This window comes from Rutidosis leptorrhynchoides, chromosome 4, assembly GCF_046630445.1.
Source record: "Rutidosis leptorrhynchoides isolate AG116_Rl617_1_P2 chromosome 4, CSIRO_AGI_Rlap_v1, whole genome shotgun sequence".
NCBI classification, from domain to species: Eukaryota; Viridiplantae; Streptophyta; class Magnoliopsida; order Asterales; family Asteraceae; genus Rutidosis; species Rutidosis leptorrhynchoides.
This window is the reverse complement of record NC_092336.1, coordinates 268,118,508-268,141,087: the sequence shown is the minus strand read 5'-3', so window position 1 is coordinate 268,141,087 and position 22,580 is coordinate 268,118,508. Positions and strand designations below refer to the sequence as shown.

At 30.8% G+C, this 22,580-nt stretch overlaps 1 long non-coding RNA gene across 1 annotated transcript in view; it reads left to right on the top strand.

The window, feature by feature from the left end:
• Positions 1-22,339, top strand: part of LOC139843559 (uncharacterized) — a 29,713-nt gene extending 7,374 nt beyond the window's left edge. Inside the window, exon 3 of the long non-coding RNA XR_011757617.1 lies at positions 22,246-22,339. This is a non-coding gene — a long non-coding RNA (uncharacterized lncRNA). The remainder of the gene's footprint in view (positions 1-22,245) is intronic.
• The last annotated feature ends 241 nt before the right edge of the window (positions 22,340-22,580 follow it).

The following is a 22,580-nucleotide window of genomic DNA, read 5'->3' as shown; positions in this document are numbered from 1 at the left end:
AAGGAAGCCGTGGACAAATCACAAAGAATAAGTTTGACTTCAAAGAATCCAAATGACTCTGTTTCTGATGAAATCTTTAGCGGATACCTTGCTTCTGAATCTAAACCCTTACGGATAAATCTTCTTCATCATCCATCGATATTAGAAATTCCAAGATATCATCGTACTCTTCATTATAAATATCCTCCATATTTCTGGAGATATTTTATAACTATTCTTATCTGAAATCATTAATCTCTTCGTACTATCAGTGTTACATCATATAGAAACTGTTAGTTTCTATATTCTGAAAACTTCGAGCTTAAAATATGAATGTTATTGAAGTAATGTTGGGAACTGATGCATAAGTTAGTATAATATAATGACACTTGATCAACGTGATTATATTACAGTAAGTCATGCCGAGTTTCTAATGGGGCGTGATGATTCACAGACTCTAACGTCATCATGTGCCATGTTACATGACTCTTGTATTCTATTTAAACCTCTAAAATATCAAGAAAATATTCCTTGATGATTCGGTCTTTTCCAGGGTATTCTGGTAATTTAACAAATCAAGATTTGTGCCATTACCATTCCTTTCTTAGAACATTAGCAATGTTCCTTCTAAAACTTATATCCGCGAATTCTAGACCATTACAAGAGATGCCAAATCGCCAGAAGAAAAAACGAAGGGACAAAGCTCTGAAATAGAAATTGGAGTATAAATCGCAGCAAATAGGAGAGGGTATTAACTGGGGATGACAATGATTGTAGGAAACAGAAATAAGGACATTGAAATATAAGAGAAAATATAAAGCCCAAAAATAACACCGAAATTACAAACCGTGGATATCAGTGCGTATAGCAATATAAAGACACGGGAGGATTATAAATACAATAATCCCTAAAGCATAGTAGAAATAAACGGAATCCTCCGGTGGGAGTTGGAAGAGGAGAATGAATGTTGCGATAGTCAGAATAAGAACAATGATCAGAATTGGATTAAGCATTTTCACAATCCTTGGAAATGTAAATCAAGGAAAGAAAATATAGAAGTAGTGAAAATAATGGAACGGTAGAGGTAAATTTATAATAAGAGTATCCGACATAGCAATCAAGGCAGATATCCGCATTTAATTTAAGAGATCTTAATTACCGTATTAAACGAAGAATCAGATCTTTTAGATTTCAAAGATTTTCTTTAAATCCCTTGAATTCCGAAATTCAACCAAGACAACGTCAAAAGCTAAGACGCACCTTACTATTTAAATTCAACCATGACTACGTCAAAAGTTATGACGAAACTTATTTTTCCTCCTTCCACTATTTTGCGATAGCTTCACTCATACGCTTCAAGTAACCGAATCGTTTGATCTATATTACTCGGTAATGAAGAAGAAAAAAACTCTATTTATCACTCATATTCGTCAAGAAAACATCTTTATTGTTAACCATGACGACCTCACTCAAATTTCGGGACGAAATTTCTTTAATGGGTAGGTACTGTGATGACCCGGGAATTTCTGACCAAATTTAAACCTAATTTTTATATAATTCCGACACGATAAACAAAGTCTGTAATGTTAAGTTTCAAAAATTTTAGAACTGTGTTCCTATATTCAAATACCCTTTGACTACTTCCGACGATTCACGAACAATTGTGTGTAAATAAATAATAAAATAATTATATATAAATATATGTATGAATTATATACACAATTAATATAATATATAAATATATATATATATATATATATATATATATATATATATATATATATATATATATATATATATATATATATAATATTAAATATTCAAACATGTTATTAAGTATTACATAAGTAATGAAATGTAAGTTAATATGAATTACAAGTTAGAATATAAATAATATATCAATATTATTATTACTACTTTCATTATTATTACTAATGTTAATATTGATATTAATATATGTGATAATGCTAAAAACAAACATATATTTTATAGCATTATTCCCCAAGAAAGACAAGCTTTTAGTTGCAATTGTTCTATTTACAAGTGATATTCGTTTAAATATTAAAAGGTGAAGACAAAATACAGATTCGATGAATTGAAGACGCAAACGACCAAAAAGCTCAAAAGTACAAAATACAATCAAAGAGGTTCCAATTATTGATAAGAAACGTCTCGAAATTACAAGAGTACAAGATTCAAAACGCAAAGTACAAGATATTAAATTGTACGCAAGGACGTTCGAAAATCCGGAACCGGGACCAGAGTCAACTCTCAACGCTCGACGCAACGGACTAAAAATTACAAGTCAACTATGCACATAAATATAATATAATATTTAAATAATTCTTATAATTATTTATATATTATATAAATAATAAAAATCCGTCGGCAAGAAAGACTCCAAAGTTGGTGAGCTGGAATTTCAAACTCCGCGACTCGCGGAGTTTGAAGGCAGAAAAGGCCGCGAGTCGCGGAGACCCCCTGAACTCAATTCCCTATAAAAGCAAACGAATTCTGATCATTTTAAATATCCATAATCTCTCTCTCTCTCTCTCAATATATACGTAAATATATATATATATATATATATATATATATATATATATATATATATATATATATATATATATATATATATATATATATAAAATTTTAATTTTAATTTTAAATCCTAATAATAAGGGTATGTTAGCGAATGTTGTAAGGGTGTAAGTCGAAATTCTGTCCGTGTAACGCTACGCTATTTTTAATCATTGTAAGTTATGTTCAACCTTTTTAATTTAATGTCTCGTAGCTAAGTTATTATTATGCTTATTTAAAACAAAGTAATCATGATGTTGGGCTAATTACTAAAATTGGGTAATTGAGCTTTGTACCATAATTGGGGTTTGGACAAAAGAACGACACTTGTAGAAATTAGACTATGGGCTATTAATGGGCTTTATATTTATTTAACTAAATGATAGTTTGTTAATTTTAATATAAAGATTTACAATTGAACGTCCCTATAAATAACCATATATACTCAATCGGACACGATGGGTGGGGTATTTATATGTACGAATAATCGTTCATTTAACCGGACACGGGAATGGATTAATAGCCACTAGAATTATTAAAACAGGGGTGAAATTATGTACAAGGACACTTGGCATAATTGTTAACAAAGTATTAAAACCTTGGGTTACACTCAGTCGACATCCTGGTGTAATTATTAAACAAAGTATTAAAATTTTGTTACAGTTTAAGTCCCCAATTAGTTGGAATATTTGACTTCGGGTATAAGAATAATTTGACGAGGACACTCGCACTTTATATTTATGACTGATGGACTGTTATGGACAAAAACCAGACGGACATATTAAATAATCCAGGACAAAGGACAATTAACCCATGGGCATAAAATTAAAATCAACACGTCAAACATCATGATTACGGAAGTTTAAATAAGCATAATTCTTTTATTTCATATTTAATTTCCTTTATTTTATATTTAATTGCACTTCTAATTATCGCATTTTTATTGTTATTGTATTTAATTGCACTTTTAATTATCGTACTTTTTAATTATCGCAAGTTTATTTTATCGCACTTTTATTATTCGCAATTTTATTATCGTTATTTACTTTATGCTTTAAATTAAGTCTTTTATTTATTTAATATTTTACATTTTGTTTTAACTGCGACTAAAGTTTTAAAATCGACAAACCGGTCATTAAACGGTAAAAACCCCCCTTTATAATAATAATATTACTTATATATATATTTGTATTTTTATAAAATTAAACTAACATAGCGTTAAGCTTTGATTAAAAGATTTTCCCTGTGGAACGAACCGGACTTACTAAAAACTACACTACTGTACGATTAGGTACACTGCCTATAAGTGTTGTAGCAAGGTTTAAGTATATCCATTCTCTAAATAAATAAATATCTTGTGTAAAATTGTATCGTATTTAATAGTATTTCCTTGTAAAATTTAATAGCTATTTTATATACACCTCGCATAACATCAAGTAATTTTTGGCGCCACTGCCGGGGAACATCTAGCTTAAAAGCCGGAAGCGCAACGCTAATATATATATAAAAAAAATTTCTTATTAAGTTTTAATTAGTTTTTGTAAAATATATACTTTTTAAAATTTAAAAAATAAAAAAAATTAAAAACCGAAAATATATATATATAAATCTATTTTTAAGATTTTTTTAAAATTATAAAGTATTTCTATTTTTATTTTAGTTTTTAAAACATAAGTTTTTATTTAATTTATGTAAATATTTTATATATTTATTAAAACAGAAAATTTAAACAGAAAAATAAAAAAAATAAAACAAAATATAAACCTGTCAAACGAAAGCTCCTGATCTGAAATTTGATACCCCGCGACTCGCGGAGTTTCCTGCTTCGGGCACCGCAACTCGCGGAGCAGCCCTGACACACGTGACAGGAACCCTAATCAGCATTAATTACGGAGTAATTATTAATTATTATTATTAACCCTAAATTACTTATTATTATAATTAGTTTTAAGTTTCTTTTTATTTAATTTGTATTTTAGTTAAATTAGTTTAATTAATGTAAAATTAATAGTTTTAATAAATAAATAATATAAAAATAATATTTTTATAAAAATTGTAATTTTTACAACTTTTTGTATATTTTTATATTTTCTCCCTTTTTAATTGTTTTAGCGTAATATTTGTATTTTTCGCTAGTTTTTAGTTTTAAACTTAGTTTTTGCCATAGTTATATTTTTATTTCTAGATTTTTAGGCTTTGCTGTAAAATCCGTTAAGTGCTTTTTCTTTAGACTAAGATTTAGGTGCTTTAGAATTTTGCGACGCCTTTTTAAGTTTTAGTTTCTTTTTTAGTTATTGCCATTTGGGATATAGTTTTACTTGTAAGCTTTAATATTTTTAGACGCCTTTTACCTATGTATCAATTATCATTCCAATTAGTAATCTCAATTTGCGATTATACTTTTAAGTTATTGATAGTAATAAGGTTGGGTTAGTCGAGTGTTTTTAAGTTCTATAAGTCACTCTTTTTCTTTCTTATTTTTATTTTTCGATCTTTTTCCGACACGCTCTTTTTCTTTCATATTTCTCGCTATTCTAGTTTTTAGGACATAGATTTTTTATTCTACTTCTTATCTAAATTTCTTAAAATTACGAAAATTTATTTTAAGTGGTTAAATTGATAGACATCAAAATTTTCTGGTTCGTAGTAATAGTTGAATTTGTACGTGGACCGGGTTATTGGAGCCAAACAGTCCTCAATTATATTGAGACCAAACGAATCCTGCCCCTCTGCTGCATCTTTTGGCTATTCGAAACGTGGGCAAAATCAGAAAAGTCTATTAATTGGATAATTTATATAATTTTTCTTTCCTTTTTAAAAACTAATAGGATATTCAGTGAATGCACCGAGCAAGACGTTCACCACCTTTTGTACGTTCACCACCTGTAACTCGATCAAGACATCTAGTTAATATTGTCGCCGTTGATAATCCATTTTTTGAAACCGACCTCACAATTGAGAATCCGGAGAATATTCAGGGACGATTTATAGATCCTGAACCATTAAATTTTCCTCCGGAACCACCAATCATTCAAACAGAGATTGTTGAGGAACGAACCATTAAATCAGAATCCTCTAGTGATTCCGATTCAACAAATTCAATTATGGAGAATCTGGAACCTTTAAGTATGGAAGACCGAATGAGAGCTTAACGCACTGGCCAAGGTCACGCAATTACTCATCCAGACATTAATGCGCCAGATTATGAAATCAAAGGACAAATTCTACACATGGTGACTAATCAATGCCAATTTAGTGGTGCGCCGAAGGAAGATCCAAATGAACATCTTCGTACCTTTAATAGGATCTGCACTCTATTTAAAATCCGAGAAGTGGAGGATGAACAGATATATCTCATGTTATTTCCCTGGACTTTAAAGGGAGAAGACAAAGATTGGTTGGAATCGTTACCTGAAGGGGCGATTGATACATGGGACGTTTTAGTTGAAAAATTTCTTAAACAATTCTTTCCGGCATCTAAAGCCGTAAGACTTCAAGGAGAAATTGTTACGTTCACACAGAAACCAAATGAAACTCTATATGAGGCATGGACAAGATTTGGAAAGTTATTAAGAGGATGTCCGCAACATGGTTTAGACACCTGTCAAATAGTACAAATATTCTACCAAGGATGCGACATCACTACAAGAAAAGACATCGATATAGCAGCTGGTGGTTCCATTATGAAGAAAACCGAAACTGATGCTTATAAAATTATTGATAACACTGCTTCCCACTCACATGAGTGGCACCCAGAAAAAGATATCGTTAGATCATCTAAAGCAGCTAGAGCTGATTCTAGCCATGACTTAGATTCCATTTCCACAAAGATAGATGCTGTCGAGAGACGAATGGAAATGATGACTAAAGATATACACTCAATACGAATTAGTTGTGAGCAGTGTGGAGGACCACATTTGACAAAAGATTGTCTCAGTATTGAATTAACAATGGAACAAAGAGAGAATATTTCATACATAAACCAAAGGCCTGGAAATAATTATCAGAATAATTATCAACTGCCAAGACCGATTTACAATCAAAACCAGAACTATAACCGAAATATTCCATACAACAACCAACAAGGTCCTAGCAATCAACAAGTATCCAACAATACTTACAATCAGCAAAGACCTAATTTTCAAAACAAACCACCACAACAAACCGATGATAAAAAGCCAAATTTAGAAGATATGATGACGAAGCTAGTTGAAACTCAAACGCAGTTTTTCACATCTCAGAAACAAACAAATGAACAAAATGCTCAAGCATTTAGAAATCAACAAGCTTCTATTCAAAATCTGGAACAAGAAGTAACCAACCTAGCAAGATTAATAGGTGAAAGAAAACTGGGAAGTTTACCTAGTGATACAAATGCAAACCCCCAGAATGAAACAGCTAAAGCCATTACCACAAGAAGTGGTACAACACTTAAACCACCTGAAATACCTGTAAATTCTGATGAAGCTATTCCTACTCCACAAGAACCACAACCTGAACAAGATAAGGAAAAAGAACCGGTAATTGAAAAGGTTAATGAAGATAACACAGCTAAGGATAAACCTTATGTTAAACCATACCAACCACCACTTCCTTACCCGAGTAAAATGAAGAAAGAGAAACTTGAAGCCGAGCAATCCAAATTCTTGGATATGTTTAAACAGATAAATGTAAATATTCCTTTCATTGATGTGATTTCAGGAATGCCTAGATATGCTAAATTCTTGAAAGATCTGATCACGAATAGAAAGAAAATGGAAGAACTCTCGGCTGTTACTATGAACGCTAATTGTTCAGTAGTGCTGTTGAATAAGATACCAGAAACATTATCTGATCCATGAAGTTTCACAATTCCATGTTTTCTGGGTAGTCTTAGTTCAATAGAAGCATTGGCAGACTTAGGTGCTAGTATAAATTTAATGTCGTATTCACTATACGCTAAACTAGACCTTGGAAAATTGAAACTAACAAGAATAAGTATACAACTAGCCGATCGATCAATAAAATATCCTAGAGGGATAATGGAGAACATGCTAGTCAAAGTTGGTACTTTAGTATTTCCAGTAGATTTTGTTGTTCTGGACATGGAAGAAGATTCTCAAGTTCCTCTCGTATTAGGAAGACCATGATTAAACACGGCTAAAGCAATGATAGACGTGTTCGATAAGAAATTGACCCTAAGTATAGAGGACGAAAGTGTTACCTTTTCAGTTGATAGAGCAGTGCAACAATCGCAATCTGCAGATGATACATGTTATTATATTCAAACTATAGACTCACATGCAGAATTGTTAGAAGAATTTCCAGAATTACAAGGAACAGGAGAATGTTCTTTAGGAGAAGGTAATGAACCAATTGATGAAGCTGAAATATTAGCTACACTTATAGCTAATGGATATGAACCAACAACAGAAGAAATTCAAATGCTAAAAGAAGAAGACAGATATCGATATAAATCATCAATAGAAGAACCTCCGAAATTAGAGTTAAAGCCACTTCCAAACCATTTGGAATACGCTTATTTACATGGTGAATCTGAATTACCTGTAATAATATCGTCTTCTCTTACTGAAAATGAGAAATCACAACTCATTTCTGTGTTGAAAGCTCATAAACCAGCTATTGCATGGAAGATTCATGATATTAAAGGAATAAGTCCTTCGTATTGCACACATAAAATCCTTATGGAAGAAGGTCATAAAACGTATGTGCAACGCCAACGAAGACTAAATCCGAATATGCAAGATGTTGTTAAAAAAGAAATAATTAAACTGCTAGATGCAGGTTTAATTTATCCAATCTCTGATAGTCCATGGGTAAGCCCAGTTCAATACGTGCCTAAGAAGGGTGGCATGACTGTCATTACAAATGAGAAAAATGAGCTTATTCCTACTAGGATTGTAACATGATGGCGTGTGTGTATTGATTATAGAAAATTAAATGACGCCACCAGAAAAGATCACTTTCCCTTACCTTTCATTGATCAAATGTTGGAAAGATTAGCCGGAAGTAGTTACTATTGTTTTCTAGATGGATTTTCCGGATATTTTCAAATTCCAATAGCACCCGAGGACCAAGAGAAAACCACGTTCACGTGCCCTTATGGTACTTTTGCTTACAAACACATGCCATTTGGACTTTGCAACGCCCCTGCAACCTTTCAAAGGTGCATGATGGCGATTTTTCACGACATGATAGAAGAATGCATGGAAGTTTTCATGGATGACTTTTCAGTCTTCGGTGATACATTTGAAACATGTCTAGCTAATCTTGAACGAATGCTTATTAGATGCGAACAATCAAATCTAGTTCTTAATTGGGAGAAATGCCATTTTATGGTTAAAGAAGGCATCGTTCTTGGACATAAAATTTCAAAAGAAGGAATTGAAGTGGATAGAGCTAAAGTAGATGTAATTGCTAAACTTCCACATCCCACCAATGTTAGAGGAGTTAGGAGTTTTCTAGGGCATGCCAGTTTTTACCGACGTTTCATAAAAGATTTTTCTAAAATTGCCACTCCTATGAATAAACTCCTAGAAAAGGATGCTCCATTCATCTTTTCAGATGAATGTATCAAATCTTTTAATATTCTTAAAGAAAAACTCACTAATGCGCCGATAATGATAACACCAAATTGGAATCTACCGTTTGAACTAATGTGCGATGCAAGTGATTTTGCAATGGGAGCCGTTTTAGGACAAAGGATTGAAAAACGATTTCAACCTATTTATTACGCTAGTAAGACATTACAAGGAGCACAAACAAATTACACAACTACTGAAAAAGAACTCCTTGCTATTGTCTTTGCTTTTGACAAATTTCGATCATATCTCGTTCTAGCAAAAACGGTGGTCTATACCGACCATTCTGCTCTTAGATACCTATTTTCGAAACAAGATGCTAAACCAAGATTAATCCGTTGGATCTTACTCTTACAAGAGTTCGATATTGAAATTCGAGATAAAAGAGGAGCAGAAAATCTCGCCGCTGATCATCTTTCTCGTCTTGAAAATCCTGAATTAGAAGTTCTAAATAAATCGGCCATACAAGACAACTTTCCTGATGAATATCTATTGAAGATAGATTATAATGAAATTCCAGGGTTTGCAGACTATGCAAACTACTTAGTATGTGGATTCCTTGAAAAAGGATTATTGTACAAAAAATGAAAGAAATTCTTTAGTGATATAAAACACTATTTTTGGGAAGATCCACATCTATTTAAAAGTTGTCCAGATGGAATAATACGCCGATGTGTATTCGGAGATGAAGCTAGTAAAATTTTAAACCATTGTCACACAGGACCAACAGGAGGGCATTATGGGCCTCAACTAACAGCAAGAAAATTTTATGAAGCTGGATTCTATTGGCCTACAATTTACAAAGATGCACACCTTCTTTGCAAATCCTGTGATGCATGTCAAAGGGCCGGAAAAATAAGTCAACGTGATGAAATGCCACAAAATGTCATTCAAGTATGTGAAGTATTTGACATTTGGGGTATTGACTTTATGGGTCCATTTCCAAAATCTCATAATAATCTCTACATTCTCGTTGCCATTGATTATGTATCTAAATGGGAGGAAGCACAAGCTCTCCCAACTAATGATGCACGAGTTGTAGTCAACTTTTTAAAACGTCTTTTTGCAAGGTTTGGAACACTGAAAGCTTTAATAAGTGATCGGGGTACTCATTTCTGTAATAATTAACTTGAGAAAGTTCTTAAAAGATATGGAGTAACTCATAAAATCTCCACTGCTTATCATCCACAAAAAAGTGGACAAGTTGAAAATACCAACCGAGCTTTAAAACGTATTCTAGAGAAAACCGTAGGATCAAATCCGAAGGAATGGCCCATTAAATTGGAGGATGCACTCTGGGCTTTTAGAACAGCCTACAAAACTCCAATTGGAACCACACCTTTTAGACTTGTTTATGGAAAAGCATGTCATCTTCCAGTAGAAATTGAACACAAAGCATTTTGGGCTTTGAAGACATGTAATCTTGATTTACATGAAGCTGGACGTCTACGATTAAGTCAACTAAACGAATTAGAAGAATTAAGACATGAAGCATACGAAAATTCGTTAATCTATAAAGAAAGAACGAAGAAATGGCATGATAAAAGAATCAGAAGTTTAAAAGAATTTAAAGAAGGAGACAGAGTTCTTCTTTTCAATTCACGATTCAAGCTATTTCCTGGAAAATTGAAATCAAGATGGTCTGGACCATTCATAGTCAAAAGAGTTTTCCCATACGGAACGATAGAATTAATAAATTCAAATGGGATTGAATTTAAAGTTAATGGTCACAGAGTTAAACACTACATAGATAGTCCAATGGAAGTTGACAACGAAGTTAATCACAATTTCGATACCACAGCTAACTAAGTGTGGGGAGAATCAAGTCTTTAAAGGATTTTATGTATTTCTGTTAGAGTTAGATTGTCTGTTTTCGTGTAGTTCTCGAAAATGGAACCCGAATGGTCTTTCCCTAGCAGACCCTAAAGAACTAGTCTTCTCCCCCCATTCTGAATTTTTATTTTTTTTAGGTTTTTACGAAATGAAGACTGCCTGTGAACTAAACCATGGTCTAATACTACACGCTTTGATCACTAAACGTAATAATGACACACTACCGAGTGAAATAGTATCAGTAATCAGAGAAATATTGGACGGAGTAAGAAAAGAATCCAGATGCGAAGATAATAAATTACAATTTGGTAAAGAAAAATCAAAATCCGCAGCGAAAAGAAGAGCACGACACCTAGAAAGATGTCACAAATGCGGAAAATGGTCACATGGAGGTAAATGTTCAAATAATCAAACCTATTCAAATACCGAATTTGTTACTTTATGCAGAGACGGACCGTTCATATGTTTAGAAGAAAAAACACTGAATGCTCGAGGTTACGCCTATGTAGCCATGGAAAACCAATTAAACCGACTATCTTATGAATGGGATAGATCGTATAACTAAGAATACTATCTCACAGGTAAGTCTGTACAGTTTTTTGTTTTTATTTTTATTTTTATTTTTAACCTTTTGATAATAAACGCTAATTTGTTCGCTATAAAGTATTAAATTGGTATTGAATAAAATTAGGTTTGGCGACCGAAATTATTGATATCATACAAAAATTTATTACATCACTGCGAAATTTAACGTTTATTCTTAAGGTATAAATATCTTTAATCAATCAACCCAAAATATTTCAAAAATTCGTCATGAGTTAAATTAGGTTATGGAACCGAAATTACTTTACCGAAAAGAGGGGCGCATATTTTTGATAATATTTGATTGATTAAAGTGGGATAAAAAGCCAAAAATATTTTTAATTTTATTTTTACCATTTTAAAATTAATATATAAATCTTAAATTAATATTGTGAACTCTGTAAAATCAATATATTTAAGTTTGTCAATATTTGAAAAATTAATATTTTTAATATAAGTTTGTATGTATAAAAATAAAAATATAATATAAAGTTTGGTGTGAATTTTTAATATTATGCATTTTTAATTAAGTTTGGTATAAATTTTTAATTTTATGCATTTTTAAATTTAAGTTGGTGTGAATTTAAAAACAAAAATTTACTTTATTTCGTTAAGTTAAAAATATGATTTTTAAAATTCGTCGTAAGTTGAAGACTAGGTCTTTGAACCGAAATTGCTTTATACGAGGGAGGGACGAGAACTTTTATTATCATTATTTTTAATCTTATTGAATTAAAGTATGCCAAAAATATTAAAAAAACCCAAAAATCTTAGTTTTTAAAACAATCACTATAAAAAGACAAATTTTAAAATTTTGTCGAAGGACGGACTAGGACATCGATCTGAAACGACCTCGTCCTAAAACAAAGGAAAACAAAATTTTAAATTTATTTTATATTTGCTTTATAAGTTAAGATTTTATTAAAAAAAAAAAAAAAAATCAAACACCGCGACTCGCGGAGTTTGAAGGGTAAAAATACCGCGACTCGCGGAGGGACCAAAACCCAGAAAAAAAATAAAAACGTAAACTGATCAGTCCTCAACCACACACACACATATACTGCGAAAAAAAAACCCGAAAAAAACCCGAAAAAGACCTCCCAAATTCACAATTTTTCACCTTTAATCATCAAATCTTTTACTAAAATCATATTGATAAGGATGCTATCAAGGAATTACTCAAGAAAAACGATAAATTTCTACACCTAAACACCATTTAATCCGAAAATTGGTGTTCTTGAGCAATTTTTTTCCCTAATTTAATTTTGATGCTTTTTAGTGTAATTATGCTTAAATTGTTCATGTATTATGCTTGTATAACCTAGATTGATGCTATTTAACATGATTAGAAGCCTTAAACTTCAAATTTTGAGTAATCTAGGGTTTGTGTTCTTGAACAAATTTGCGGCTTTTTGATATAAACAGGTTATGGCGGTTTGTTGTCATGAATTGTTGCTAAATTAAGTAGTGTAACATGTTTAGGTAGTTAAATGATCCAAACTTTGAGCCTAAACATGATTTTGAGAATTAAAGTGGACTTTTTCAAGTCTAAAATTCATGAACTTGATTTTTGAGAGATAATGCCATTTGAAACTTGTTTAATTGCTAGTAATGATTATTTTGACATGTTATTTGAGTTGAATGCTTATGAACTTGGCGAACATTTTCGTATATGCTTATTTGAAAAAGTGTAGATTTGATGAAAATATGAAAATGAGCTTAAGTTTGATATAAATTAAACATGTCATTGTAATTATTTTGATTGATGATTTTGCTGACACTGATGCATATTTGGATGCACAAAAATTTGTTTGATGTGTTTTGCAGACTGAAAGGGGTGAATCTTCATCCCAAGCTCGCAATGCTCCTGCTGAGAATGCGGAACAACAGGAGGTGGAAACTACTACAAACAAGATATACCTCATCCAGTCATGACATTTTCTGATATGCACTTGGAAGATTTGCACCCGAACCTGAGATCTGACAGACTTTGGATAGATTATCCAAAATACCAAAGGGGCTTGCATACTCTTCATTCTAAAGCTGTTGAAGTACCTAGGGTCATAGAATGGGGACCATTAGAAGCTGTAGAATTGGCCGGGCCAATTAGGGAATTACTTGCACAGAGGTATGGTAATTCTACTTTTAACAATTGGGTACGGTTATTCAACATGCATAGACCTGTATATAAAGTATGGTGTGAAGAATTGTTGTGTAGTATAGAATTAAATGATCGGGTAGCTAGTTTAACCGATCGATCTTTTATTAGATTTTTGTTAGGAGGTTCGATGCGCCACATGTCTTTACTAGACATGGCTCAGGCTTTACGTATATATACGCTTGAGGAGTTAGCATCTGCCGATTGTAGAGGGTTGATATTGAACGGTAGGAAGATAGATGAGAATTTTGATACATATGGTGTATGGAGTCAAATGACTAGCCATCACCGATTCAAAGGGGGAAATTACTCTTATTTGGATATAGATAGAGCAGAGTTAAGAGTAATTCATAGATTTTTAGCTAATTCGATTACACAAAGAGGTAAGAATAAGGAAAAGGTAAATGAACAGGATTTGTTTTACCACATGTGTATTCGAGACCCACAAAGCGCTGTAAGTATACCATATTGTGTGGGTTATTATTTATCAGCTATGGTTAGGGGGATGAGACCGCATAGCATAATAGGAGGTGGTATATTTATTACTTTGATTGCTGAATATCTCGGTGTGGATATAAGTCGGGGGGGATTACTAATCGAAGAACCAGAACCCCGCGATACAATAGGTTTAAATGTATACCATGGTACGAAGGTTTTGAAGAGGCGAAATAATGCCGCAGTACGATATAATGGTAGACATCCACAGGTTGAGAGAAACCAACAGCAAGGTAATGTGGGTGGGGGAAATGAAATGACAGAAATGCAAAGGTTTATAGCTTCACAAGAGTACGAAAATGCTAGACATCGAGCATTTGAAGATTGGCAAGTTCATCAAAACCAAATCATAGCTTATTGCCAACAAATAGGTAGAAACTATATTCCTACTCCATCGCCCGTATTTCCTCCCTGGTCTATAGAGATCTAACCACCGTATCCTATGTATAACCCAGCCGAAGCATTTTATAACACCTATGGTTATGCATGGAACCCCTACTTGTATCAGTATCATCCCTAGTCTACTAGTTTTATTTATTTTATAATTTGTAATGTTGATACATTTAATACTTATGTTAATATTGTAATAGTTTTTATAATTTTCTAACTTTTATTATTAGATTTTAATAATTTTTGAATGTGGGGTAATATACCAAACTTCAAAAATATGTATATATGTTTGCAGTTTATCTTATGTACACAACAGGGTAAAACAACGCATTTTCAAAGACTGGCATTAAGTTCAGCAAAAGCAACTAATTTTGGCGACAAGATGCAAAATATATGTGAAATAACAACAAGACGGAATGAACAAATGATGTGCACCATTTATCATTCAACACAAACACAAATATGTTTGGAAACTTTGGTAAAATTTAATCATTTCTACGCTAATCACCCTCAATAATTTAAATTGTTACTGATTTCTTGCAAATGAGGGCATTGCAAGATCTTAAGTGTGGGAAGGGGTTAAATTCTTTCGGATTTTTTTAAATTTTTTTTTATCTTAAACACTTTGTTACCATTAAAAATAGTAGTAAAGTAGTAGTTGTATTAGAATCTAGTGCTCTCTGATAATAAAGAACAGCCCTAGTCTTATATACTGACTACCCAATTCTAGTAAAAATTTTCAAAATTTTCAATTAAATGAACTCAAAATCATGTTTATACATATTTATGAACGATAAAACTAGGTTTTAACACCGAAATTATTGTTACCTCGGAAAGGACATAAATTGAGAAACAAACCAAAATGTTAAAATTCATTTAAAATGGAATAGATGACAATAAAAAGGAAAATAAAAGCCAAGTGTGAGAAAATTTACCAAGATATTTTAAACATATGTCACATATTTCTGTAACAAATAACTGAAAATACTTTTGCTTTGGACTAAACTAAACTGTTTTACCCGATGAAAGAAAAGAAGAGATGGATCTACGCGATGAATCAATTCCATCATTAAAAGGAAGTAAAGTCTTCCGAAAAAGAAACGCGCTTCTTGATTTAGGTCAGGAAGTTGTCGTCCAGACCAGCTGTAGGTTGACGAAAAATCTAGAAAAGTCATCACTAAAATCAGCAGGAAATCCACGGACCTCAGAATCAAACAGGGTCGCCATGTGGTCAGACTTATCCTAACCATGAGAGGATCTGTCTCGTAAAATGGGGAGGGCGCTGTGCAAATTAGCTGGATAAGACTAATGAATCAGATCCCCAGAAAGGATAATCTCCTTAAAAGATCAAAAATCAGCTTTTAAGCCTGATATTACTCAATCCTTGAGATTGACCTTAAAGATTGAGAATTACAAACTCATGGAATTCAATGATATCTAAACTCGAGCCTGAACGAGAAAATATTTTGATCAAAATTACAAACCGATTTGTTTTCTAAAAACCCATTTTCAATGCGTTCATTACCATTGAACGTAAAATCCTAGGAATTCACCTGGAATTCATTAGGTCACCTGAACTAAATCGGGTGTCAACCGTAAGAACGGTGGTTGCATAGCATGATCAAAGACAGGACCTTGTTCCAGACTGGAAAATTATAAGGGTGAGCTTTACTATTTCTCCTACAAAGGATAGTAATTGCGTCCGACACGTTATAGACCAAAATTAAAAGCATGTCAGGGGACATTGCCTTAACAGTTGCTTGTTCAACGCTTTCCTTTACAACCGGACGGTAGTTTACCGAAAGGTAATATACGGGACAAGTAAACTGGACGTGTTGCTTTCCAAATACAAGGTTAGCAAGTGGGTGACACAAAACCATAAGTTTTGAGCTAAAATTTTCAAATCTGAAACCCACCAAACCCACAAAAATATTTTGCAAACAACGGTGAAGGGTTATTCCGGAAAACTTATCTAGGGTAAAAGCTAGATTTAATTTTCAAAAGATCAAATGTTTTCATAAAGATCCAATTTCCTTAAAGGATCTAAATTTTTATAGTCATATGGGACTGTAAACCACAAAGTTACTACCATTGTTTATACCACCGTAAAGAAATCACTGATGTACAAAGTGTGAAGAATAAAGAAGTGATTCTAGTATTTCAAGACTATATTGCTTGAGGACAAGCAACGCTCAAGTGTGGGAATATTTGATAATGCTAAAAACGAACATATATTTCATAGCATTATTCTCCAAGAAAGATAAGCTTTTAGTTGCAATTGTTCTATTTACAAGTGATATTCGTTTAAATATTAAAAGGTGAAGACAAAAGACAGATTCGACGAATTGAAGACGCAAACGACCAAAAAGCTCAAAAGTACAAAATATAATCAAAGAGGTTCCAATTATTGATAAGAAACGTCTCGAAATTACAAGAGTACAAGATTCAAAACGCAAAGTACAAGATATTAAATTGTACGCAAGGACGTTCGAAAATCCGGAACCGGGACCAGAGTCAACTCTCAACGCTCGACGCAACGGACTAAAAATTACAAGTCAACTATGCACATAAATATAATATAATATTTAAATAATTCTTATAATTATTTATATATTATATAAATAATAAAAATTCGTCGGCAAGAAAGACTCCAAAGTTGGTGAGCTGGAATTTCAAACTCCGCGACTCGCGGAGTTTGAAGGCAGAAAAGGCCGCGAGTCGCGGAGACCCCCTGAACTCAATTCCCTATAAAAGCAAACGAATTCTGATCATTTTAAATATCCATAATCTATCTCTCTCTCAATATATACGTAAATATATATATATATATATAATTTATATTTTAATTTTAATTTTAATTTTAAATTCTAATAATAAGGGTATGTTAGCGAATGTTGTAAGGGTGTAAGTCGAAATTCTGTCCGTGTAACGCTACGCTATTTTTAATCATTGTAAGTTATGTTCAACCTTTTTAATTTAATGTCTCGTAGCTAAGTTATTATTATGCTTATTTAAAACGAAGTAATCATGATGTTGGGCTAATTACTAAAATTGGGTAATTGGGCTTTGTACCATAATTGGGATTTGGACAAAAGAACGACACTTGTAGAAATTAGACTATGGGCTATTAATGGGCTTTATATTTGTTTAACTAAATGATAGTTTGTTAATTTTAATATAAAGATTTACAATTGAACGTCCCTATAAATAACCATATACACTCAATCGGACACGATGGGCGGGGTATTTATATGTACGAATAATCGTTCATTTAATCGGATACGGGAATGGATTAATAGCCACTAGAATTATTAAAACAGGGGTGAAATTATGTACAAGGACACTTGGTATAATTGTTAACAAAGTATTAAAACCTTGGGTTACACTCAGTCGACATCCTGGTGTAATTATTAAACAAAGTATTAAAATCTTGTTACAGTTTAAGTCCCCAATTAGTTGTAATATTTGACTTCGGGTATAAGAATAATTTGACGAGGACACTCGCACTTTATATTTATGACTGATGGACTGTTATGGACAAAAACCAGACGGACATATTAAATAATCCAGGACAAAGGACAATTAACCCATGGGCATAAAACTAAAATCAACACGTCAAACATCATGCTTACGGAAGTTTAAATAAGCATAATTCTTTTATTTCATATTTAATTTCCTTTATTTTATATTTAATTGCACTTCTAATTATCGCATTTTTATTGTTATTGTATTTAATTTCACTTTTAATTATCGTACTTTTTAATATCGCAAGTTTATTTTATCGCACTTTTATTATTTGAAATTTCATTATCGTTATTTACTTTATGCTTTAAATTAAGTCTTTTATTTATTTAATATTTTACATTTTGTTTTAACTGCGACTAAAGTTTTAAAATCGACAAACCGGTCATTAAACGGTAAAAACCCCCCTTTATAATAATAATATTACTTATATATATATTTGTATTTTTATAAAATTAAACTAATATAGCGTTAAGCTTTGATTAAAAGATTTTCCCTGTGGAACGAACCGGACTTACTAAAAACTACACTACTGTACGATTAGGTACACTGCCTATAAGTGTTGTAGCAAGGTTTAAGTATATCCATTCTCTAAATAAATAAATATCTTGTGTAAAATTGTATGGTATTTAATAGTATTTCCTTGTAAAATTTAATAGCTATTTTATATACACCTCGCATAACATCAATCTGTATTATTAATATTATTAAAAGTTGTTACATGTAACTTGTTACATCATTATTAATAGTATTATTATTTGTATCATTTTCATTAATGTTAATTAACAATATTATTATATTATTAGGTATTTTTTACCTTTACCATTAAGAATCGTTATTATAAAAGTAATACAATTTAATTTGATATCATTTTTTTATACATATTATTATAAGTGCTGTTGTTACTAGTATTAGTTATGATATTAGTGATATCATTTTTATTATGATTAGTATTATTAATCTTATCAACATTATCATATTTTATATATATATCATTATCATTTATTATTAATATTAATATAATTATTATTATTATTATTATTGATATTATTACCATTATTATTAGTTTTATTATTTTTATTACTTATATAATTATTATGAGTATTAATATTATTATATAGTTACTTACTTATTTATTTATAAATAGATTTATATATCTAGAGCTAGAATCCGTTTACTTCTCAATCAACTGTATTAAACTCTTGTTTTTGTCTGTTGATTGGTACGATTAATTTCCATAAAGTTCCATAATCAAACAATTTAGTTATAATCAATATCCACTATATTTTTTTTTGTTTCTGTTTGTTCCTGATTGAATCAACTATCAAGTTCATTACTATAAATCGATTCTGTACACAGGTATTATAGATAAATCATTCCAACGTTTATCATTATCAATTATCAAAACTAGTTAGTTAAATTCCTTGAATTAAAACTGAAAAAGATACCGTGTCAGCTCGATACCTCTGTTTCATACTTATTTTTATCAAAAACCGAAATCGAAGTATTTTTTAAAATCTATAAATGTAGTGTTGTTAGAAACCTTCTATTTAATCTATCTGAGAAGTTTCAATCCTTAATTTACCGAATTGAAATCGAATTTTTGAGTCAAAGTTTATTTGCTAAAAAGTCAACGAAGTGTTCATCATTAAATTCGAGTTTGTTTTTACATGTTAAGTTAAATTAACGATTCAGTTAGTTTCTAATCACAATTGTGAACCTTTTTCATGAAGAACTCGTAGGCTCTCACAGCCTCTAGTGTCGAAATCAGTTTTAAGTTCATACTCGTGTTCTTCAATATCTGTTACTACTATTTTTTTATTATTTTTCTGTTCGATCTGATTCTGACATTAGGATACCCAAACTAGTCGTTTGCTTTTCAATTTATATTCATAAATTAAAATTTTATTAAAAGGGTGAGGATTAGAAGGAGTTCCAGTGAATGGGAAGGTGAAGAAGAAGGAGAACTAGCTGAGGCGGGTTATATTTAATTGTGCTGAGTATGTAATCAGAAAAACAGAAACAAACGAGTGGTAAAGAATGTGATGGGTATTCGAGAGGTCTCGGGTTCGAGCCCGGTTGGGTGCATTTCTTTTTGAGGGCCTTTTCTAAGGTAGTTTTCTTTTTTAGAAATTATTATTATTATTATTATTATTATTATTATTATTATTATTATTATTATTATTATTATTATTATTATTATTAATAGTATTATTATTATTGTTATTATTATTATTGTTATAATTATTATCATTGATATTATTATTAATTTGACTATTATTATTAATTTGATTATTATTATTACTAATATTAAAATTATTAGTATCTTTAACTAACACTTATTATTATTGTTATAATTATGGTAAGTAAATCATTACTAACATTATTACCATTACAAAATACTAATATTTAGTATTATTATTATTATTATTATTACTAAAATTAATATGAACATTGTATCATTATTATGATTATCATGATTAGTGTTAATATAGTTATTATTATTACTATCATTGATATAAATATTATTATTATCAAAATAAGTATTATTATTGACTAATATGATTATTAATATTATCATTATCAATAAGTTATCTAATATTATTATTATTATAAGTATCAACATTAACAGTATCATTATTAGAATTATTATTAATAAAGTTATTATTATTATTATTAGTAATACTTATTTTGAGCAAATAAATATTTTGTGCATAAAATATATTTATTACATATATTAATATTTCACATAACTATATAAATAAAACTTACTAATATTATTTATTTAAAAACGTACATATAACAAACTATTGATTTTTTTAAATAAAACACTAAACAAATATGTGTATAAATAAATAGTAATATATTAATATAATTATATAGAAATTAAACATTATGAAAATATACACAAATTAAATATATAATATATAAATTAAGATATAATAAATAAATTGTTCGATTACGTTTATTTGTATTAATAAAGATACAAATGATATAGGTTCGTGAATCCGAGGCCAACCCTACTTTTGTTCATTGTCGTCATGTGTATTTTTACTACAAAATACATTATGGTGAGCTTCATTAATCCCTTTTTAAATGCTTTTGCAATATATATTTTTGGGACTGAGAATACATGCACTGTTTTTATAACTGTTTTACGAAATAGACACAAGTAATTGAAACTACATTATATGGTTGAATGATCGAAATCGAATATGCCCCTTTTTATTAAGTCTGGTAATCTAAGAATTAGGGAACAGACACCCTAATTGACGCGAACTCTAAAGATAGATCTATCGGGCCCAACAAGCCCCATCCAAAGTACCGGATGCTTTAGTACTTCGAAAATTATATCATGTCCGAAGGAGGATCCCGGAATGATGGGGATATTCTTATATGTATATTGTGAATGTCGGTTACCAGGTGTTCAATCCATATGAATGATATTTTTGTCTCTATGCATGGGATGTATGTTTATGAGAAATGGAAATATGAAATCTTGTGGTCTATTAAAATTGTTAAATGATTATTTATGTTAAACTAATGAACTCACCAACCTTTTGGTTGACACTTGAAAGCATGTTTATTCTCAGGTACGAAAGAAATCTTCCGCTATGCATTTGCTCATTTTAGAAACATTACTTGGAGTCATTCATGGCATATTTTAAAAGACGTTGCATTCGAGTCATCGAGTTCATCAAGATTATTATTAAGTCAATTATAGTTGGATATGTTCTGAAAATGGTATGCATGCCGTCAATTTTCGTTGTAAAGAAAAATTGTATTTTAAAATTGAATGCAATGTTTGTAAAATGTATCATATAGAGGTCAAGTACCTCGCTATGTAATCAACTGTTGTGAATCGTTCATAATCAATATGGACTTCGTCCGGATGGATTAGGACGGGTCTCTACAATGTTGTTGCATCAAATATTTCCCATCACTGGTCTTTTTCTCCATTTCTATTTTCCAATGATTTTGTAACTTTAATGTATGTATGTAGAATATGTTTTTGTTTGTATCTTTTTATAAAGTCAAAGCTTAAATATGAAAAAGAATTACACATAACACTTCATTTTATGGTATTTTGTTATATATATTGATTTGAATTGATTGATTGTACAGGTGCAATGACCATGAAAAATATGTCTATTAAAGAAAACTCCAGACCCAAGCCAAATAATTCATGACACTCTTTTCACTTGTGAAACTTCAAGTTAGTATATATAGCAACAAAATTTCTTTATTTGTACGACCAGATTTTAATTAATTTGATTGATTAATATATGTTCTGTTTTGTAGCTTCCATCAGTGACATAGAAGCTTTGTATGATCTCTTTGAGAGATTAAGCGTTGCCATAATCAATGATGGCCTTATTCACAAGGTAAATATTTACATAATAACTATTTTAAATATTTCATAACTATGCTTCATTACCGAACGAAAAGATTAAGAAGAT